The following is a 24,283-nucleotide window of genomic DNA, read 5'->3' on the forward strand; positions in this document are numbered from 1 at the left end:
CAAAAGGGCGGCGTGTGCCAACGGCTGGCGCGCCGCGGTGAGGTTCCCTACAAAACTTGGTGCTGTGCCCCCCTCTGGCTACGCAACCGGGCAGGATGAGCCCAGTGGGTGCCTCGATCTTGGGCGGTATTGGAGCCACCCTCTCCGTGCCCAGCGCCTGCATTAGCAAGGATGGCCGGGTACAGGAAAGCAGAGAATCAATGCGGGCTGTGCCAGTCCTCAAAGAAACAGGCTCTCCCCTGCAGCGCCCCCCAGCCAGCCAGCCAGCCCCCAGGGCCCATTGAAGCCCAGCTGCCGCGTCTCCCAGCCTCCACCTCTAAGCTGCAGGAGAGAAGAGACCGAGACCAATCAGAGGCAACTCCATTGAGGCAGGGAAGCAGCTGGGGTGGGCGGAGAGCGCCCTGCCTGCCTGCCACGTCTCGATTGGGCTGGCACCGCTCAGCGTCACAGGGTCTGTGTGTGGGTAGTGCGTCCAAACCAGATCCGCTGGCACAGCTAGTGAGGAACGTGTCCCACTCCCCACCTGCAGTGTGCGGGGGGGGGGCTTTGCCTCCCCCTCCCGCACCATCCAGTCATATTCTTCAGATGGCATGGGAGGGGGCAGTGTGGGGAAAAACATCTCCCCCCCCCCAATGATTTTTCTGGCAGGCCTTAGGCAGTGATTTCCTTCTGTTCTTCCTGAGCTTCGGGCCTTGGCTTTGGCCCATCCAAACACAAGAGTCATCACTGCTTTCTCCATTATGATGAATCAGTGGCATAACTAGAGAGGGGGCAAAGCACTAAGTTTTGCAGGGAGCCTTGCTGCAGCATGCAAGTGGCCCCTCCCGCTCCCCTGTGGAGCCATTCCAGGTGAGGGGGGACAAAATAGAGGCATACCCCATGCCTGAAATGGCTCCCAAAGGGAGGGTGCCCCTTGCAGGCTGTGGTGAGGCTCCCTGCAAAATTTAGTGTTTTGCACCCCCTCTACCTATGCCACTGTTTATTTCTCCCCTGCCGTGCTGTTTAAATATCACACCCAGAGTGATTTCCAAAGTTAAAACACACAATGGAGAACAATACAAATGAATCATAGACAACTTTGAATAACAACTGGATTAAAAGCTGAGCAAAAGCATACATTAAAGCCACAGTGAACCAGGAGAGTCTTTAACAGACTCTGAAGAACTAAAGAGATGGTGCCTTGCAGGTTTCTTGGGGGACCGTATTCCACAGTTTCACCCCTAAAAAGACTCTGCCATGTCCCCACCCAGCTGATCTCACACAAGTGTATGACTGAGAGCAGGCCTCTGATGGCAGTTTTAACTGGCTGACAGGTCATGCAGGAGCAGACAGATTCTAAGGAAACCTGGCCCCTGTGGGTTTAACTGCATGGATCCACAAACGTTTAGCTGCTAAGGCCACAGCACTCAGGCTTGCCCTTATGGTGGGATGGAGTGAGTAAATTAGAGAAAAAAAGTAGACATTTTATACACAACTCTAGGAATGTTCACGTTAGGCCGAAAGTATGTGTACCTTGCCATCTCTCTCTCTCTCTCTCTCTCTCTCCCCCCCTCCCCCCTCCCCGGCAAGATGTAGCACCACAACTCTAAGGTCACTTTTTCCAGGTGTGTGCAAGCTTGTGCAAGGAGTTCAAGCTCCATTGCAACATGACTGGGTAGTGTCACAGCAACTCCCATTTCTAACTCTGCTGGACTCCAAGTCAGAATGAATCTAAGCTATTTTATCTGTGGGGAGTGTTGCAAGAAATTGTTGGTCACAGCAGACTACCCAAATTTCTTTCCACCTATTCCATTTGCCAGCCAAAACAGTAGATACCTCTTACCACATGGAACAGTGCTCCTTTCAAATCAGATGGGATTTCTGAGGAAGCCTTGATAGGTGACAGATACATACCCAGCCCCACCCCATACGTCTTTTCTGTTTGTGCAGGAACAGATCCAGGCCCAGCTTCAGTCTCTGGAGAAAGAGAGAGAGAACCTTGTGGAACAAAAACTGACTGAAGAACTGAGAAGCCAAAACTGTGTGGTAGGTGTTTGTTGTCTTGGCTTGTATACTAGGGATGTGTGTTGACTGGGCAAGTCCTTGTCTTGGTTCTTGAAAGAACTGACTCTAATGCAGACTCCTTCTCCTCCTCACCTGTGTGGACCGTATAAGAAAGCTTCCTCAGGTGATGGCCTAGCTTAGAAGTTTGTTCATGACAATGGAGTAAGAGAGGAAACTGAACAGAAACTGATCAGTGATGGCTGATACAAGGAGGGAAGAGTCAGCCAGCCAGCGCCTGCACATGGAGAGAGAGAGAGAGCAGAAAAAAGAAGCTCAGCTCACATTACCCAAGGGTTTAGAGCAGCTCAGTGGCTGGTGAGATAAAGCACCATTCAGTTCAAGGTGTGGAGCATCCAATGCCAGGACCATTGCGTCCCAGCCAAATGTCCCTAGACATTTGTGTCCCAATGGATATATTCACTGATGCACACTCAAGCAACCCAGAGTAATGCCCGGCTGCTTGGGAGGGAGATTAAGATCCAGCCTAAGTGCCAGAGGCCAGGCCCGCCCCTTCTCTGGCTGCATCTACCCACTGGCCTGCCAGCCACCCTTCCCCACTCTGAAACATCCCCATTATGCCCTCCCCCTGCCTTCCACACATCCCTGCATCTGCTTCCCCAGGCTGGTACGAACTTACCTTGTTCCATCAGCACAGAGGCTGAATTTGACCTCTGTGGGCCAGAGGACATTCTCACGCCAGACCAGCCAACTCTCCCAGAGGTGTAAATATGCCTTATGGCATGTTTTCAACACTCCTCAGCTGATGCAAGGGACTTGCACTGACTGATCAAGCATTTAGGATCACACTCTAAGTTTTGTTTTAGTTTCTGGTGCATTTTTGGTGCATAAAAAGTTGCTGGTGTGCCTCCTCCTCCACATCTAAGTTTCAGGAGAGAGGATAAAAGACAGAGATCAATCAGTAGCAGCTCTGTTGAGGCAGGGAAGCAGTGGCGGTGGGCAAAGAGTGCACTGTCTCCCACGTATCGATTGCGCTGGCACCGCTCAGCATCACTGGGCCTGTGTGGGTGATACATTAAAACTGAATCTACTCACACATCTAGTTTGGAACGTGCCCCACTCCCCACCTTGAGTGTGCTCAGTACCAGGGGAAGTTTGTCTAGACCCCTCCTCATGTGCTATCCAATAATATTCTTTGGATTGAAAATGTGCACATAAAAACTTTACAGAAAACAGGCATTTTTCTCCTTTGCTGTGTACATATGTGGTGCAAGTGTTAACAGGGAAAACAGTGTTCTGCCCAGTGACATATAGAACTGCTGTTTTAATTCGGCTTCAAATTCTTTGCTGAGCAGTAATTTCTCAGCAGTGTGAAAAAGTCCCTCTTGTAGAAACAGCCTAAGTCCAAGTTCAGACATTTACCTGCCTCACAGGAGAGCTTCTAACCATCATCAAGCATCTGAAGTAATATGTGTCACATGTTCTACCCTTAACGCCTTTGCAATTTCTGTGTCGTCGTCCCCCCAGACACAAGTAGGAGCAGAGAAGGAGAAGATCAGATCCACCACTGAACACATGCAGAAGCTTCTTGAGGAAAAAAAGTGCTTCTGGCTGGGACAGCTGGATGATCTAGAGAAAGAGATTGAAAGGAGGCGGGAAGTAAATGCCACCAAATTTGCAGAGGAGATTTCCTATCTCAGTAACCTGATCACAGAGATGCAGGAGAAGTGCCAGCAGCCAGCCAGTGAATTCCTGCAGGTAAGACTGAAGACAAAGCCCCTTGGAATAAAGCATGATCTTGAGGAGATCAGTTGATTGAAGATTGGTTTTCCGCAGCTATGGAAGGAACTAGTGAATCACCAGGCACAAGGAGAACAAGAACTGAGGCTGCAATCCTGCACACATTGACCTGGGAGCAAGTCCCACTGAGCTCCATGGGGCTTACTTCTGAGTAGACATGTATAGGATTGCACTGTTAGTGTATATTCTGTCTACATGACTGAAACTCCCTTCTTTTTTTCTTCTCCAGGATATCAAAAGCACCTTAAGCAGGTATGTGGTTCTTTTTCCCTCTTACATTTACTATTCTTGCTGTGGAACATCTCAGGTTAATGATAATTTTGCAACTTAACGTCTCATACAGTTGGGTACAATCAATCACTAGAAACTCTCTTCTGGAGGACAGGAAGAGAGAACCTGCAATTATATTTCCTATACAATGTGGAAATTGCCTGTGTCCTCAAGATCTTGTATCCTTTGGAATTTTCATGGCGGAGTAGCAGGATTTTTCCTCTAGTGGTGTCTCTTATGCCTGTGTCATAAGAGGATAAGCTCTCTTGTTTGCGAAGAATTAATTCATCATCATCATCATCATTATATTTTTTCTGAATATTGTGTAAGGGATCTTGAGTACCCCTTTGGTAGCAGAAGGTCAGGATAAAAAAATTCCTAGACAAACAAATGTTGAGTCAAACCACTGGCTCCACATAACCCAGCAAAATCTCTGCTGGATGCCATTCTCCATGCTTTTCCTACCTGGATCCTGAAGATCCAACATGTAGTGGTCTGAACCATGACTTTCTGTATTCAGTGAATGTATTCAAGCCTTGACCAATGGTCTCCTGCCTTTGGCCCTTCCTTTTCACGCAAACAGAGGCAAAGGAATTGTAGTCTAGAAGATGATGGTGGTTGTTGATTTCCCCTTAAGAGTAAAAATGTACCAGAACAGAACTGGCTTGCATGAAAGAACCCCAGCCTTGAACTGGTAGGCTTGAGAACCCCCCCCCCCCCACACACACACACAAGAGGACCTACTCTTGACTGCCATGTCAACCTACAGGAGGCAGAGAGTGGCAGGAATGCATGTCACCCATTCCTTAAAATGAACCCTCTTCTTTCCAGGTATCAGAAGACGCAAGTGAGGCAACCGCTGGAAATTTCCCCAGACCTGGAAGAAAGACTCAGAAGTTACTCTCAGAAAAGTTCAGTTCTGAAAAAAGCCATGGAGGAGTTTAAAGGTATTGTGCGACAGCTCCAAGAGGGGACACTGTTGCAAGTCTTTGAGAGTGCTCCACTTCTAGGCTGGAGGCTTGGCAAGGAAGCTCCTTGTTGACCTCTCTCCCACGTTCCACCTTCCCATCCCTGTTCTTCATAGATTTCATTGAAAGATTATCCTTGATGCTGCTGTGATCCACTTCAAAGCATCTACTAATGGAGAAAGATTCCGAGTGCTTCCTTTCTCTCCATCATCACCATCAGCAGTTCTGTTTCTGATAAATTCCCAGGCAGACTGCTTACTCACAAGCTCCGGCTATGCTGCTATTGTCTATGTGAACTGTACCCAAAAAACAGAACAGCCAGTGAAACAGATTCCTTTTCCTTGTATTATCTGCCATCATGCTACACTGAAGGAAGGTAGCGTATAGAATAATTCCAGCACCCTTCCACTGTTCCTGCCTGAATAAGTTTCCTGGGACCAGGATAAACCAATCCTAAGACCAAGACTTCTGAAGGATGGGGTTATCCCATACCAAACTGTCTGTATGCATTAGTCACTTAAGGAGGTCTTACTCCATCTGCCTACATGCTCAGAGGCTAAGCAGGCAGTGAGCAGGGATAGGGTCACTTCAGTGGGGTATATCAGCTTTGGGATTCCTCCTTAGAAAGTTTCTATCACACATTTACACATTTTCTGCTATCTTTTTTGACAAGTGGCATCAAAAAAGTGGCATCTCTTTGGTGGGCCACTGAGATCCACGAAGCTGGACTAGATGGACCTGTGGCCTGATCCAGCGGGGCTCTTCTTATGTAATATATTTAGGGATGCATTCAGAGAGGGATGGGAATGAATCTCACTAGGTTGTATCCAACTTATTGATTTCAGTGGTGCTTAGCTAGAACTGACATGCTTGGATACAACCTACTGGTACTTACCGCTGTGATTTTAAACTTTGGTGGTTGGCCGCTATAACGTTAGTTTTATTTAATATTTTAGCTAGTTATGTTGCATGCTCTTGATTTTGTCCTTTTAAAATTTTATTCTGTTGATTTTATTCTGATTTTATCCACTGGAATACCGGAGTAGAAAGATGGAATGTAAATTTTTAAATTTTATTAATGAATATAGATCCTTTCCGGTAAATGATTCCAGTTCTGTTATTCCTTCTTGGACCAGGGAGGAGACTGTCCTTTCCCATTTCCCTTTCTGCAAGTATTTGATAGGAGTGTTTCTCTTGCCATCTTCACACCCCACACCCATGCATTCAGCATTTTATGGTGGCAATTGCAGTGAGAAACTCTCTCCATAGTAAGCATACGTCACAGCACTGAGGACAAAGAGGGTGGGGGTAGAGAGCACATCTTTGGGAGTGAACAGTCAGGGAATTAGAGGGCAGGTCCTCTCCTGGATTGAGACCTGGTTGAAGACCAGGAAACAGAGAGTGGGTGTCAATGGGCAATTTTCACAATGGAGAGAGGTGAAAAGCGGTGTGCCCCAAGGATCTGTCCTGGGACCGGTGCTTTTCAACCTCTTCATAAATGACCTGCAGACAGAGGTGAGCAGTGAGGTGGCTAAGTTTGCAGACGACACCAAACTTTTCTGAGTGGTGAAGACCAGACGTGATTGTGAGGAGCTCTAGAAGGATCTCTCCAAACTGGCAGAATGGGCAGCAAAATGGCAGATGGGTTTCAATGTAAGTAAGTGTAAAGTCATGCACATTGGGGCAAAAAATCAAAACTTCACATATAGGTTAATGCGTTCTGAGCTATCTGTGACAGATCAGGAGAGAGATCTTGGGGTGATGGTGGACAGGTCGATGAAAGTGTCGACCCAATGTGCGGTGGCAGTGAAGAAGGCCAATTCTATGCTTGGAATCATTAGAAAAGGTATTGAGAACAAAACAGCTAATATTATAATGCTGTTGTACAAATCGATGGTAAGGCCACACCTGGAGTATTGTGTCCAGTTCTGGTCGCCACATCTCAAAAAGGACATAGTGGAAATGGAAAAGGTGCAAAAGAGAGCAACTAAGATGATTGCTGGGCTGGGGCTCCTTCCTTATGAGGAAAGTCTACGCCATTTGGGCCTCTTCAGCTTCTTCAGCCTAGAAAAGAGATGCCTGAGGGGGGACATGATTGAGACATACAAAATTATACATGGGAAGGATAAAGTGGATAGAGAGATGCTCTTTACACTCTCACATAACACCAGAACCAGGGGACATCCACTAAAATTGAGTGTTGGGAGGGTTAGGACAGACAAAAGAAAATATTTCTTTACTCAGCGTGTGGCTGGTCTGTGGAACTCCTTGCCACAGGATGTGGTGACGGCACCTGACCTGCCTTTAAAAGGGGATTGGACAAGTTTCTGGAGGAAAAATCCATTGTGGGTTACAAGCCATGATGTGTATGTGCAACCTCCTGATTTTAGAAATGGGCTATGTCAGATGCAAGGGAGGGTACGAGGATGCAGGTCTCTTGTTATCTGGTGTGCTCCTTGGGGCATTTGGTGGGCTGCTGTGAGATACAGGAAGCTGGACTAGATGGGCCTATGGCCTGATCCAGTGGGGCTGTTCTTATGTTCTTATTGGCAGGGCAGGACTAGCATGGTGCGATTGTAGGGCCCTCCATGCATTTCTTCTGTGTGTGGACTGAAAGGCTGAACAGAGCTTCTGTTGACCACCTGAACAAGAAATGGGGCCATGGCAATTGTCTTGCCAGTCTTAACTATGAATGAAAGTACATCTCAAACCTTCAACTTGCATTGCTAGCAATATTCAGAGTGCAGCTCAATTAGGAGGCACTCAAATCCTTCTCCCAGGTTGCCTCCTGTCCTCTCATTGCCCCTTACTCAGATTTAAGCACAAAGATGAATTGGTGAGGCATTAATTGAAATGCTAATCTAATGAGAATTTATTATGTGTGTGGCATTTTATTGCATTGGAAACAACATATTGCTGTATGCCCCATGGTCTGAGTGACTTTCTTATCCTTTCCTCCCCAAAACAGAGTCCCTGCAGCGAGCTCCAAACAAAGGTAAGGTAGCAGCTTTAAGTGAGATTGAAGTACGATTTATAATTATTTTGTATTTAATATATTTGTGTTCCACTTTTCTAAAACCAACTTTGTGCAAAGATGTCGAAAAATATGTAGCTTCCATTTCTTTGTTTTGCTTTAGCTTAATTAGTAGTTATGGGCAGGTACTAAAGAAGGCATATTAAATTCTTTCCCCTTGCAACAAAAATTCTCCTCTCTCCGCAGCTATTGTTATTAGCCTTGGGACCACATTCAAGACCTTTGGACTTTCTATCCAAGACCACATCCATTAACAAATAAAAAATTCATTTTCACTCATTCATTTGAGTCCTAATTCACATTACTGACTTTAAATTTGTCTCTCTTTCTTTTACATACAGAGTCTCTGGAGCAAATTCTGAACAAAGGTAACTATTTTGAGGAAACTGGGGGAGATGGGAAAGTCTTGGTAGGGAATAGAGGCTCCACAGTGACTCAGCATTTCAGTATTTAATCAAATTACCTAAGATGGCTCGTCATTGTCCTGTTCTGGGACTGTCAGTCAATTTCTTTTCCCCCCACGTACAATTTGAGCTGTGACTGGGCTAACCAGAGTAGAAAGGATGAGTCAGGTGTTGGGTTGGTGGGTGGGAAGGCAGTTTGGCAGCTGATTGAAAGAAGATGTCAGGTACTAAGGCTGTAATCCTATCCACACTTACCTGGGAGCAAGCTCCATTGACAATTATGGAACTTACTTTTGAGCAGACATGCATAGGATTGGGTTCTAGGAGTGTGACCTGCTCAGTCCTTAGTCCTAATAGTGCACCAATCACCAATTCACTGACAATGCAATCCTGTTCCTGTTTACTTGGAAGTAAACTCAATTATATTCAGTTCCGGGAAAGAGCTGCCGCATTAGACAGCAGTCCTGTACATTTTTATCTATGAGTGAGGTAATCCCATTGAAAAAGTAAGACTTACTTCTGAGTAGAAATGCCTAGGTTTGCATTGTTAATGGCCTCAGTCAAAGCACATTCTCTCAACCTTTCCTCCAACCCTCTCACACTCACATATTTTTTGCAACATGTTGACTCTCACAAGGATTACAGATATAATGAACGGGAAATGCTATATGAATGATGTCCAGTTTTAGGATTAAGTGTAGTGTCTGTTTTTTTAGATATGTAATGTTTTTGTGATTGTGCTGTTGGTGTACTTCTTCTTCAGCTTCCATTCAGACTTATCTCTGAGGAGAGGATCTGAGCCTTTTCCTAGCTGGGGTTAGGAGTCAAACTGATAAATATTCATTTACTGTTTTATTATATTCTGTATTTTCTTGACTGCCTTGATTGTGTGTCACCCTGGAAATGTTCCTTGAAATGCAGCCAAAATACCTTTTAAATGAATCATATTTCAATAATTAGGCCCAAAGGACTTGCATTCACCAGAATTTTAAGAACATAAGAACAACCCTGCTGGATCAGGCCATAGGCCCACCTAGTCCAGCTTCCTGTATCTCTGAGTGGCCCACCAAATGCTACAGGAAGGACACAAGACAACCAGTGACCCGCATCCTGGTGCCCCCCCTTACATTTGGCATTGAGGTGCCTCTCTTGCATCTGGCATTGAGGTGGGGAAGGTGTCTGTGTCCCCAGCTGACTCTGATTAAGGAAGTGACTTTTTCTGCTCTGTGCGGATTCAGATTCAGGCAGTGCCTGGGGGAAAGGAGGTTCTCTGGTTCACTTTTCAATAGTGGTTCTTGCATTGCCCTTGGCACCCTCTTATTTCTTTCCCTGTTTTCCTGCAGTGAACGTGACTCTGGATCCAGACACAGCACACCCCTCCCTTATTCTTTCTGAGGATCTGAAGAGTGTGCGAAAGGGAGACATAGAGCAGGACCTGCCCAACAACCCCGAGAGATTTGATACCATGTTCTGTGTGCTTGGCCATGAAATATTCACTTCTGGAAGGCATTCGTGGGAAGTAGAGCTGGAGGAGAAGAAGGGGGCACTGTGGGCCATGGGGGTTGCAAAGGAGACTCTAAAGCGGAAGGAAGGGACCAACCTTAATCCCACTGAAGGCATCTGGGCAGTGGGGAAGGATTCATTGCCTTGTCAGCTCTGGGCTTTCACTGCCCCTGAATGGACCGTTTTGAACTGGAGAGATCAGCCCAAGAAGATCCGGGTGTTCCTGGACTATGAAGAGGGTCAGGTAGAATTTTTTGATGCTGATATAGATGAATTGATCTTTAGCTTCCCCTCAGCTTCATTCTCTGGGGAGAAGATCCGACCCTTTTTCTGGTTATGGTCAGGAGTTCAACTGAACTGCTGAATCAAAAGCAGAGTCCCTGCTACCATCGTAACTTTCACCACCCTGAAAAGAGGTGACGCTCGAATATTAAGTTTCTCTATAGCTTCCCAGCTATAGCCAGGCAAGGGGCAACAGTTATAGTAGTTTTCAGTGCACTACTAATGGTTCATGATCACAGTTCTTGGAATCCTCTATCAGTGGAATAGGAATGGTGGAAGTACATAGGATGAACTGTGGAAATTCTTGTTAAGACTTCTGAACAAGCGGAGCTAGAAGTCCCATTTATGGCAATATTTTGAATAATCATGCTGTCTACTTCAAATAACTAGGTATAATAACTAGGTGTTTATATACTGCTTTTCTGGTCATTGGATTACTCCTCTGACTTTATTCAAGGCGGTTTACATAGGCAGGTGTTTCTAAATCCCTGAAGGGGATTTTTAGTCATAGAGGTTCTCTCTTTCAAGAACCAACAATATTTCAGAATGGATCTTCCTGGTTTGGTCTCACTTCTGGCCTCCAGTTCTCCCACGCAGGCTGACAAGCAGCTCCATCTCTTACATGGAGGGCAGCCAAGATGCTTCTTGCTCACAACAAGAGCAGGTGGAATCACTCAGCTGGGCTTGTCAGCTGCTTCAAGGTCTCGCCATTCTCAGCCATTCAGGGAGCTGCTGGTGTCCTCGAACTGGCGACCTTCTGATGTTATTTTAAGGCTAACGGAGGCTCTACCCTCTAGACCAGACCTCCTGCTGACCACAGGCTGAAATTCTATGCACACAAACATGCCAATAAGCTGGTCACGATAAGGAAACCGGATTTCTTGACGTGCTAAATGACTGTGGCTTAGATCAGCTAGTCACGGAGCCCACCAGAGGACAGGTGACTCTGGATTTAATTTTGTGCGGTACGCAGGACCTGGTTAGAGATGTAAACGTTACTGAGCCATTGGGGAACAGTGATCATGCTGCGATCCGTTTTGACGTGCACGTTGGGGGAAGAATACCAGGCAAATCTCTAACAAAAACCCTTGACTTCCGACGGGCGGACTTCCCTCAAATGAGGAGGCTGGTTAGAAGGAGGTTGAAAGGGAGGGTAAAAAGAGTCCAGTCTCTCCAGAGTGCATGGAGGCTGCTTAAAACAACAGTAATAGAGGCCCAGCAGAGGTGTATACCGCAAAGAAAGAAGGGTTCCACTAAATCCAGGAGGGTGCCCACATGGCTAACCAGCCAAGTTAGAGAGGCTGTGAAGGGCAAGGAAGCTTCCTTCCGTAAATGGAAGTCTTGCCCTAATGAAGAGAATAAAAAGGAACATAAACTGTGGCAAAAGAAATGTAAGAAGGTGATAGGGGAGGCCAAGCGAGACTATGAGGAACGCATGGCCAGCAACATTAAGGGGAATAATAAAAGCTTCTTCAAATATGTTAGAAGCAGGAAACCCGCCAGAGAAGCGGTTGGCCCTCTGGATGGTGAGGGAGGGAAAGGGGAGATAAAAGGAGACTTAGAGATGGCAGAGAAATTAAATGAGTTCTTTGCATCTGTCTTCACGGCAGAAGACCTCGGGCAGATACCGCTGCCCGAACGGCCCTTCCTAACCGAGGAGTTAAGTCAGATAGAGGTTAAAAGAGAAGATGTTTCAGACCTCATTGATAAATTAAAGATCAATAAGTCACCGGGCCCTGATGGCATACACCCAAGGGTTATTAAGGAATTGAAGAATGAAGTTGCAGATCTCTTGACTAAGGTATGCAACTTGTCCCTCAAAACGGCCACGGTACCAGAAGATTGGAGGATAGCAAATGTCACGCCTATTTTTAAAAAGGGAAAGAGGGGGGACCCGGGAAACTATAGGCCGGTCAGCCTAACATCTATACCGGGTAAGATGGTGGAATGCCTCATCAAAGATAGGATCTCAAAACACATAGACGAACAGGCCTTGCTGAGGGAGAGTCAGCATGGCTTCTGTAAGGGTAAGTCTTGCCTCACAAACCTTATAGAATTCTTTGAAAAGGTCAACAGGCATGTGGATGCGGGAGAACCCGTGGACATTATATATCTGGACTTTCAGAAGGCGTTTGACATGGTCCCTCACCAAAGGCTACTGAAAAAACTCCACAGTCAGGGAATTAGAGGACAGGTCCTCTCGTGGATTGAGAACTGGTTGGAGGCCAGGAAGCAGAGAGTGGGTGTCAATGGGCAATTTTCACAATGGAGAGAGGTGAAAAGCGGTGTGCCCCAAGGATCTGTCCTGGGACCGGTGCTTTTCAACCTCTTCATAAATGACCTGGAGACAGGGTTGAGCAGTGAAGTGGCTAAGTTTGCAGATGACACCAAACTTTTCCGAGTGGTAAAGACCAGAAGTGATTGTGAGGAGCTCCAGAAGGATCTCTCCAGACTGGCAGAATGGGCAGCAAAATGGCAGATGCGCTTCAATGTCAGTAAGTGTAAAGTCATGCACATTGGGGCAAAAAATCAAAACTTTAGATATAGGCTGATGGGTTCTGAGCTGTCTGTGACAGATCAGGAGAGAGATCTTGGGGTGGTGGTGGACAGGTCGATGAAAGTGTCGACCCAATGTGCGGTGGCAGTGAAGAAGGCCAATTCTATGCTTGGGATCATTAGGAAGGGTATTGAGAACAAAACGGTTAGTATTATAATGCCATTGTACAAATCTATGGTAAGGCCACACCTGGAGTATTGTGTCCAGTTCTGGTCGCCGCATCTCAAAAAAGACATAGTGGAAATGGAAAAGGTGCAAAAGAGAGCGACTAAGATGATTACGGGGCTGGGGCACCTTCCTTATGAGGAAAGGCTACGGCGTTTGGGCCTCTTCAGCCTAGAAAAGCGACGCTTGAGGGGGGACATGATTGAGACATACAAAATTATGCAGGGGATGGACAGAGTGGATAGGGAGATGCTCTTTACACTCTCACATAATACCAGAACCAGGGGACATCCACTAAAATTGAGTGTTGGGCGGGTTAGGACAGACAAAAGAAAATATTTCTTTACTCAGCGCGTGGTCGGTCTGTGGAACTCCTTGCCACATGATGTAGTGCTGGCATCTAGCCTAGACGCCTTTAAAAGGGGATTGGACGAGTTTCTGGAGGAAAAATCCATTATGGGGTACAAGCGATGATGTGTATGCACAACCTCCTGATTTTAGGAATGGGTTAAGTCAGAATGCCAGATGTAGGGGAGAGCACCAGGATGAGGTCTCTTGTTACCTGGTGTGCTCCCTGGGGCATTTGGTGGGCCGCTGTGAGATACAGGAAGCTGGACTAGATGGGCCTATGGCCTGATCCAGTGGGGCTGTTCTTATGTTCTTATGTTCTTATGTTCCATTAAACTCAATGGCGCAGACTTAAAAGCAGACATGCATAGAATTGCCATGGAAAGAATCTAGATATGATTGACAAGTTGATTGCATGGGCTCTTGTTTCATCAAAGGATGCAGGTGGCAAAATTCAGTGGACTTTGACTTTTCCATCACTGCATTTTCCTTTGTTGAATTTGCCAGTCCATGGGGGTTTCAAAGGAAGAAGAGCCCTGCTAGAAGAAAAGGAGTTGATTCTTTCAGAAAAGAAAGTCTTTTATTTAACTTCTTGAGGTAAAGCATTGTGGCCACCTTGTCTGTGGGAGCTGCCTGACATCAGCAGAGCAGCAAGGTCTCCAGAGGGTTGGCCAGCACAATGAGATCTGCACACCAAATCTCGTGAGACATTGCAGAGCCAAGGCTAGTTGGAGAGGTGGGATTTGGGTGAAGGAGAGGGATGTAAGGACATCCCGGAGGGTGGGGAGGTGGAAGGAAGAGCATGGAAAACGCAGAGGAAGCACAAGGCACAGAAGGAGAGTGAGCAGCAGGGAGGTAAGAAAGAAGGAAAAACAACATAAGGAGAGAGAGCGAGGAGAAGAGACAGGGAGAGCACAAGAATGCAAGAGCACATGCACTGGAGGTGTGGGAGTGGGAGCTGGCAGGAGGAAAGAAACAGGGAGTGGAAGAAGAAACAGGGACAGAAATTGGCCACTTGTAAAATTTTTGCCAAGTAATCAAGCTCCAGTTATCACTTTGCCTTATCTCTGGGTCAATCAGAGGACAGAGCCTTTCAAAGTTTCTTTCTCACTCAAGCAGGGGATTAGTTTCAATAATAACTTTAGTAACTTACCTGGTAAATTCCTGCCAAAGTTAACCTTTTATTCTCCTCTGTTCCATTTTGCAAATACTGTTTGCCTGGTTCTGTTTTGCAAAGGTTTTAGCAGAGATCATTTAGCAGAGATCTGCTTTTTTCAACACCAGAATGGGATCCTCCTTTGCATTTGAAGCAAAGTCCCAGGCTACAATTCAAATGCTCGGTGGAAAGTGGTGGGTCTACTTCTGAGTAAAAAGGGTTGCAAATGTATGCAGCTGCATCTCTCTGCTGTGAATTGAATTGCACACTCTCAGTTAAGTGTTATGGGTTGTATGTTGTATGTAGAGCCTCTGGCTTAACACACCAGACACCTTAAAGGTGAATTTGATTCATGGATCCCCTGCAGTGGTTCCCAACCTTTTTCACTTGCATATCCCTTGGCAGCCCATTTCCATAAATTGTACCCTTCATATTAGCAAAATGTTTGTAATTAATAATACAAGCTCTCATCTCCTCTATATGAAAGCCCAGACAGCATGTATTTATCACATTTTCTCTTTTCATCTGTTTGAAGAACAGAAGACTCTGCCTTTGCACTGTTTTGCACCAGAAGTGTGCTGAGAAATTCTGGCTGATTGATCATTTTCCATATTATGTTTCAGCCTTTTTACTCTGCTGGTTTTCAATCACTGGTTCATAGATGAATTGATGACCAAAAACTAGCTATTGGTGGGGCTTTCACAGCCAACTAGCTACCTCCCTTCCTGCCTTGCTGGTCCCTGCAAGGCATTCCTTGCAAGGTGTTCTGGAGCACGACCTGCCTTTTCTGCCATTCTTCCATTCTAAGTGTACCCCTAAAGGTCCTGTTGAGTGCCCCTGGGAGTACATGAATACCAGGCTGGGAACCACTGTTTTACTGGTATGTTGTTTACAGTGCACTTACTCTGATAGTGTTTACATGAAGGTGGTGGAGACCAGAATTTAAAAAGAACAAAAATGTATCTTATTATCTTTTACGATGTTTTTAATAAATTAGAGACTACAGTTCTTAGGCAACAGTTAGTGGTAGGTTATTTTTCAGGATCTGACCTCAGATAAAATCAGACAAAACTAGTATACTGACTATAGTCAGACACCCCCCTAAGTTTAACCCCTGACTTATCCGAGGGTCATAGAAAATTCCATGATTGTTGACTCAAAACCTGCCCTTGACTTATCTGTGGGATCGACTTGTGGCGGATGTCTGCGGTAGGTATTTGCAGGAAGGAGAACTGGGACTAAGGTTCACAGGGGGTTTATCCCCAGAAGTACTGGGGAGAAGAAGACAAATCAAGGAAGAGGCAGCAGTAAGGAAAACCAAACCAAGCCCACAGTGGAGGGAGAAAGGACAGAGCATTGGTGTAGCTAATGATCGTGTAGCCCAGTGCCAAGCTCAAAATGTGGCCCCGGAAGTGATGTCACAACCGGAAGTGACATCACACCCAGGCTTTTTTAAAAAGTGAAAATTGGGAGAAACCCACCTCCCCCCCCAGCTGCTCACCACCCACTTGCTCTGCTGCCTCCCCCCAGTCAGTGGCATAGCTAAGGCATCTAACTACAACCTGGGATCAAAGAACATTTTGTAGCCCCCCCCCCCCGCATGACAAAATCAAATTTAATTAAGTAAATAAATAAAAAATTATTGGTTCCATGCTGTATCATAATAACATCACGTTGGCACTCAGAACAAACAGTCTCATAGGTCAGTTTGGAGTTAAACAAATCCACTTTTTGTTCCACAAGGCAGTTGTTTTCATTGTCTGGTTAATTGGCCATAACGTTTGATAGAAAACAGATATTCCAGTACAGTTTCTGCATTAAATTACCTTTCCAATGATATATAACATGATGGTATTATTCATACATATCAAGATTTTCACAGTTTTGGTCACTAGTGTCAAGCTCAGCTTGTTGCCCCCCTAAAATTTGATGCCTGGTGCAACCGCTACCCCCTGTACTCCCTTAGCTACGCCACTGGGACAGAGAGCAACGGAAGATGAAACAGAGGGACGATGGAGCTGGGGTAAAGAAGAGAGTGATGGAATGTGTGATCGTGATGCCGAGAGAAGTTAGAGGCTGGTAAAGGAAGGAAGGGACACCAGGGAAGCACTGCTCCTCCTTGTGTGGCAGCACTGAGAGAGGAGAGGGCAGGTTGGCTTGGGGACTGTATTCTCAAAATAAATTGAAGCATCTACCAGAACACCAAATCTGACTCATTCTTTCAAGCATATGACACTGCAAGGGAAGAATGTCAGCCCTTACCCCTCTTGCTCATAGCACATTTCCTTCCTTTCTTTTACCCATACACCTCCCAAAGAGCACATGAGACACAGGCTTGGGATGAAACAAGCCACTTTATTAATTTAGAAGATCTGCAGCAGAGTAAATTTTTTACAAAACCCCCAGTGTGTGAGTATCTAGGATGGGAGGAATCAACATTAGTCACCAACCTCCCCCAAAGAATGTATTTTGCATATATGGGTGTACCACCTGATCAAGTGGTAGTGATCTGAAACCTGACTACACTCCATCAGCGACACAGTGCGCCTATCCCAGCCAAATCCAGAGGGCCAAGGCAGCCAGACAGTGCAGGTCCTAAGACTAGGTCTGAGCTAGCCTTACCAGTCCAGCCAGAGGGTTTGCCTGCCAGCCTCCTTGAGCTGATCAAGCATCATCAGAATGGTCCTGCAGCAACTGTTACCCTGCACATGTAGGGTAACAACTATTACCCTACAAAACAGCTCCTTAGCAATGTACAGTCTGGGGTAGGGGAAAAACTCACCAATCTGGGTCAATCTGGTTGATGGCAAAAAATTCCTACCCAGTCCCTCAACTGGTGACCAGCTACTCTCAGACTGTTGAAAAGGGGTGGAGGGGAGGGGGTCACCAGCAGTGGACAGACTGAGGAGGCAAGCGAGTGTGCTCACTGTCCTCATGCCGGCCACACCACCGGTGACCTGAGCAGCCAATGAACTGCTCCCAAGCCTCCATCTCACTCCACTCTGGTGGAGTAGTGCCAAAAGTGGCGGTACTCAGGGCACACCACCAATGTCCCGCCCCGCCCCCCCCCCCCCGCATTTTTCTGCACAGGACGTATTTAAATCAAATCCATGTGTCTGAAAGGGTTCCCAGACAAAGCTTGTGCCTCCAGCACCTCTGAACCACTGATGAACCTGAACAAGAACAGAACCCAAACGTGTAACAGTATGACTCCCTGTTTTTCAGTGAGTTAATCCAATTAGTCTTACTTAAAATTACCTCCAAGTGAGTGTGCATATAATCTGGCAGCATGACATATCTGAGGGTTGGTTTCACAGGTGCAAAGACCTGGTGCGTGAAGCAGTCTGCCAAAAACTGCCCTGCACCTGGTGATGTGCCAGCTCTGGTCCAGCAGCAGACCTGCCATTGAGTGGGGCAAATGCCCGGGGCACGGAGCCTTGTGCACCTCTAGGATTTGTAACCATCACCACTGACCCATGCATTAGGCAACATTCCAGAAACCAGTCATCTTCATCTTACTTCATCTTCAATGAAATTACTGGTAGTAGCAGGCTTTCACTTCCCCCTTTTTTGTCGTCTTTCAGAGGGATTGATGAGAACTTTATGTTTTTGGAGAGGGCCTCTGAACTGCCATCTCATGTGCAGCATTCTCCCAAAACTCCATCCTGCATTGCTTTCTACTTCTTGTGGATCCTGAGTGAACAGAGAAGTTGTGAAAACAGGGCATTTGTTAGAGCTTTTTAAAAAAAAGGAAAGCATTTTAGGGACCAACCCTGAAGGTGCATTCCAGCGGCATAACATGCTTACTGTCTTTCATAAGAATATAAATAGAGCCCCGCTGAATCAGACCAAAGGCTCATCAGGTTCCTGTATCTTACAGTGGCCCACAAAATGCTTTAGGGAACACACAAGACAACAGACACAACCTGCGTCCTGGTGCCCTCCCCTGCATCTGGCAATCAGAGGCAGCCTACCTTGCATATACCTACCATGACTTGTAACCCATGATGAACTTTTCCTCCAGAAATTTGTCCAATCCCCTCTTAAAAGCATTACACTCTACGTAAAGAAATATTTTGTTTTGTCTCTCCTAACTCTCCCAACACTCAACTTTCATGGATGCCCCGTTTGTGGTGTTATGTTAGAAGGAAAAGAGCGTCTTTCTGTCCACTCTGTCCATCCCCTGCATGACTTTGTATGTCTCAATCATGTCCCCCCTCAGGTGCCCCTTTTCTAGACTGAAGAGGCCCAAACGCTGTAGCCTTTCCTCATAGGGAAGGTGCCCCAGCCTAGTAAGCATTTTGGTTGCTCTCTTCTGCACCTTTTCCTTTTCCACTATATCCTTTTCGAGATGTGATTACCAAAACTGGACTCAATTCACCAGGTGTGGCCTTACCATTGATTTGTACAATGCATTAAAATATTAGCCATCTTATTCTCAATACCTTTTCTGATTATCCCAAGCATGAAATTAGCCTTCTTCACCACCAACACACATTGGGTCACACTCTCATAAAAGGCGACATGCCACAGTGTTTTCAGGGTGGACTAGGGGCAGGACAGGGAGTATCTTTTGGCACTGGTGCACGCTGAAGACTGTATATCCCGTTCCTGTCCTGGACCCACCCCAGATGGCTCCTCATAACTATGCCAGAAAAAGAATGGCCAAAACTATTCTTGAGGAGTCCCATCAAGGACCAGGAAGTGGTGGATGAGGAAAGTTCTTCCAACCCAAAGCAGAACGTGCTTCCCCCTAATGCCCTCCTCCTCCCAGCAGAGCTCACTCACCTGCAAAGCAGCAGAGCAGAAGCAGAGCAGTTAGAAGAAGTTTCTTCATCACAGTAGCTCTTGTCCCATGCAAAACATAAAAGAAACAAGATCAAGCAGGAAACATGATCCCCCCCTCAGAATCAGGATCTTCCCCAAGTGCATTGAGACAAATCAAAGCTGAGCATTTATTTCAACTTAAAGCATCAAAACTAGCCAATGAGATGAAGTGCCAGGAAAGGTAACACCTCCAGGCTGAACAGCAAGAGATGATCCTGATGTGTTGAATGAGTACAGCTCAAGTTGTACTGATTAGGTCAGACAGATTGAATGGGTCACTCTCCCCCATCCTAGCATGTAGCGAGCTCTTCATCCGCAGACCTGGAGAACTGAACAGATTCCAAGATGACATCATGAAAACATGTTGAAAACAAAAGAGCTCCAGAAATAGGTCCAGCCAGAGCTGGCAACCCTAACACCTGCAGGGTTAAACATGAAGTGCTTCTTGGCCCCATGACAGCAGTATATTTTATTTCACTTTTGGAAAAATGGGTTTGAAACATATTTTCTTTTATAGCATAGCCAAATTCTCTGGTTGTTCTTCTTTAAGGCCTCAGCACAGACTTGCAAACTAATTAGTCATAAGCCTGGCAATGAGCTCCAGACCAGAATGCGCTCTCTCTTGCACAGCAGTTCCTTTGGCTGTTGACTGAGGAAATTTCCCCTGCCAGTGACGATATGAATGAGCTCAGGCGCTGCACATGTTCCACTACCTGATTCCCCAGTGTGGAATGTCAAAGCCATCCCTGTATCTTCATTAAGCACCTGAATAGTCACCTCCTACATACTGTCACGGGGTGGGGCAAGTGCCTTTCCCTTTGAGATGGATTAAGTTGGGTGTTACCCAGGTGTAGTGCATTAGTAATTTAAAGAATAAAACCTGGGCATGGGTGCCTGAAAATATACACAGCAGGAGGAAGGGAGCTGGGGGTTAACAGCTTTTATCCTGGAAGAAATGCTAGACCTGTAAGATGGTAATTTTAGCCTCTTTTTAGATATGATCTTTTCTTGTCTTAAAGCTACTGTAATTCATGTAAATATGTTATTGGAGCAATAGAAGCTCCCTTAAAAGTTATAATAAAAATCTTTTATATGAAAATTGAGTGCAATAATTAACCAAGGACATGTATGTTAATAGGACCTGGGGCTTGGAGTAAGCTAAATAAATAAACATTGCTCTTGGGGGTTTGTGGAGGATGGTGTAGGTGGAGGAGGCTTAAACCCTGGTTGACTTGGGAATCTCCTCTGGTCCTTCCCTACCCCAAGGGTGATGTTTGTGACACCTACAGTCATACATGTGTACCAGGTGTGGACTCAGCACAGGTGTTCAGCACAGGAAATAGGAACATGCAGGAAAGAGTTTCACTTTATGGGGAGTTCTACGACAGTTGAACAGTGTTTGCTGTCTTAAAACAACAGTCAGTGGTGCATCACAGCTTCGCCTGAAGAGCCCGTAGACACTGATGGATCTGGTAAGCCAGTGACAGGGGTAGGGGGTGGACAGAAGGGGGCATGGAGGGGGAGGATCAGGAGAGTGTCTGAGGAGAGGGGACAGAATGTTGGACACAATGGGATGTACATCAATGGCATCAAATTGCACCAATATCCCATTTTTCCTGATTCCTCTTCTTTACTCACCTCAGACCAGCAAAGTTGATGGTGCAGATCCAAGGTGACCTATTGGACTAATCTGGAGTTCCTAAGGAGGCCTGGGCCTTTTCACATCAAGCTCAGGCATCAGCACCATCTTCAACTTATAGGCACCTTAATCTCAGTGTTGTGAAAGTTACTCTTTTAGACCTTTCCTGTGAGTATTTCTGTTTCTCATAACAGGCACACGCAGGGGAATTTGACTGCATGTGCAAGGACTCGGGTCTGGGGGCTCATTTCAGTGGATGATCTTTGTCATGAATATGTACAGTTTAGGCCTAGTAGCATTGTAATGCCTGAACCAAAGTAACCCAGTAACACAGAAGGGGCTTGCAGTTCCTGGCTGCAAGGAATTTACAACTCCATGGAAGGTGATAATGTAGCACCTAAGCAGACAGAGAGGTGCCCATGAATCTCCAGTGGGGAGGGGAAGAACTAAGAGGACTAGCATCCAGCCCCACTTTGAGAAGATTCTGTCCCCAAGAGTTCTGATTGGGCAGTTTAAATGAGGACAGAGTCACCCCAGCATGAGAAGTATAAGAACAAAGCCCAAGGGGTGTGGGGGAGTCTTTGTCTTTGTCCTTTTGGCGGAAAAGTTGTGGGTGCAACATCCTGCAGGGGAGAGCCTGCCCCGCCAGTGCCTTGTGGCCTCATAGGTAACTGGGAGCTGAAGATCTACAAAAGAAAGCTGACCAGGTGAGAGTCAGGGAATAATAGAGATAATAATAATATAATAATATACAGTATTTATATACCACCTTTCTTGGTCTTTATTCAAGACTTTATTCAAGGCGGTTTACATAGGCAGGCTTATTAAATCCACGCAGGGATTTTTACAAATTGAAAGAAGGTTCTTTCTTTCAAGAACCACTACATTCAAGGTGTTACACTCCGATCTGGTTTAACATTCTAGCCAGTTAGCTTTGTTATTTTAATGCTGATATGTTTCTTAGAAGTTTTATGCCTCTAGCATTTGCTGCCTCTTGTAACTTTATATAACCCTATGTATTTAATAAAGTAAAAAATCCTTTTACTGTTTCATTGTCTGTTGGGGACAAAGCTTCAGAATCCTGCCTAGCCATTCAGCAAGCTACCAAATACTCATTGAGGACTAGTAACTTGAGGACTGATCCTTTAATTAAAGAAAGTGCTCAGTGCCTGCAAGGAATAGAGTTAATCCTAGAGGGTCTCAGAAGGTTGGGCTGTTATTCTCTTCAACAGTTTCCAGATGATAATACCTTGTGTAACAGATATGTGTAAGAAATCGCCTCTGTTCTCCACGCAATCTTCCCCCTTGCCTGCTTACCCAATCAGCCATCTTACCAGCACTGGTGTTGCATCCCATAAATTGCATTCCATAATTGTCTGCAACTTTGGAATCCTCATGTGCATGTAGAACAACAGAGCATCAAGGAGCAGTCTTGCCGGAACATTGGTTGCAATGGGACGGATATCAGTGGTAGGGACTTGCACTAATATCCTTGTTCCTTTTTTCCAGTTTCCCTTACTCACCTTGGACCTGCACCAGTGAAGTAGCCAGTGCAGACCAAAAGTGACTCATTGTGCTAACAGAAATTCTATCTCCAAATGAAGGAACAAATGTTCCCTTATCTAAAGGAGACTGCCATTACTGCCCATAAGAACAAAAGAAAAGCCCTGCTGGATCAGACCAAAGGCCCATCTAGTCCAGCTTCCTGTATCTTACAGTGGGAAGAGATGAGAAAAACAAGAGACATCTGTCTGAGGCTGGTAATCAACTAGTCTTTAATTAGATGTGGTGACAGTCTGTGGATCTCCAGCAGCTCATGGATCGTTTTAGCAAGGCCTGCCAAGATTTTGGACTGACGATCAGCTTAAAGAAAACACAGGTCATGGTTCAGGATGTGGACTCACCTCCCTGCATTACAATCTCTGCGCATGAACTGGAGGTTGTCCATGACTTTGTGTACCTTGGCTCAACGATCTCCAACACTCTTTCTCTCGATACTGAGCTAAACAAACGCATCGGTAAAGCAGCTACCACGTTTTCCAGACTCACAAAGAGAGTCTGGTCCAACAAGAAGCTGACGGAACATACCAAGATCCAGGTCTACAGAGCTTGCGCCCTGAGTACACTTCTGTACTGCAGCGAGTCATGGACTCTTCGCTCACAACAGGAGAGGAAACTGAATGCTTTCCACATGCGCTGCCTCCGGCGCATTCTTGGCATCACCTGGCAGGACAAAGTTCCTAACAACACAGTCCTGGAACGTGCTGGAATCCCTAGCATGTATGCACTGCTGAAACAGAGACGCCTGCATTGTCTCGGTCATGTTGTGAGAATGGATGATGTCCGGATCCCAAAGGATCTCCTCTATGGTGAACTCATGCAAGGAAAGCGCCCTACAGGTAGACCACAGCTGCGATACAAGGACATCTGCAAGAGGGATCTGAAGGCCTTAGGGATGGACCTCAACAGGTGGGAAACCCTGGCCTCTGAGCGGCCCGCTTGGAGGCAGGCTGTGCAGCATGGCCTTTCCCAGTTTGAAGAGACACTTGGCCAGCAGTCTGAGGCAAAGAGGCAAAGAAGGAAGGCCCATAGCCTGGGAGACAGACCAGGGACAGACTGCACTTGCTCCCGGTGTGGAAGGGATTGTCACTCCCGGATTGGCCTTTTCAGCCACACTAGATGCTGTGCCAGAACCACCTTTCAGAGCGCGATACCATAGTCTTTCGAGACTGAAGGTTGCCAATGCCAGTCTGTGGAGTGGGTGCATTATGACCAAAGACAACAAGATCCTTGGCTATGCATGTGCGAACATCTCAATGCACAATGCATGTCTCTCCAAAACATGTTAACAGGTCCCTTGGGGTGAGCATGTGACTTGGCCCAGAATTTGTGGCTTGTCTTTTCGCAAGCCACTGAATGACACGTCTCTCTTCTCAAAGACTAAGATTTCTCCATCTGCTTAGGGGAACCATTGTTGGGACATGGTGTGAAATGATCCTAGTCAACGTCAGAGACTGTCCTACCGGATTGTGTGGCTGCCTTTATCAAAGTGAGATGTTTAATAACAATAAAACAAATTCATACTGCAAACAAGGTATAATAATGAATGTGAAAGTTAGAGCTGAAGCACATAGCTGCATCTCATTTCCTCCATGGATACAATGAACAATACATTTCCTTACAAAAAAGACAAGATATGGGTGAGGCAGGGAGGGAGGGGGGTATTTTATTTATTATTTATTTATTGGATTTGTGATCTGCCTTTCTCCCTGAAGGGCACCAAATTTGTCTAACAACACTTAAAATACATACAAAATACATAAAAATAT

At 45.9% G+C, this 24,283-nt stretch overlaps 1 pseudogene; it reads left to right on the forward strand.

The window, feature by feature from the left end:
* LOC136641549 (E3 ubiquitin-protein ligase TRIM7-like) overlaps positions 1–24,283 on the forward strand; it is a 55,368-nt pseudogene that overhangs the window by 552 nt on the left and 30,533 nt on the right.

The sequence above is a fragment of the Tiliqua scincoides genome, chromosome 2 (genome assembly GCF_035046505.1).
Source record: "Tiliqua scincoides isolate rTilSci1 chromosome 2, rTilSci1.hap2, whole genome shotgun sequence".
Lineage (NCBI taxonomy): Eukaryota > Metazoa > Chordata > Lepidosauria > Squamata > Scincidae > Tiliqua > Tiliqua scincoides.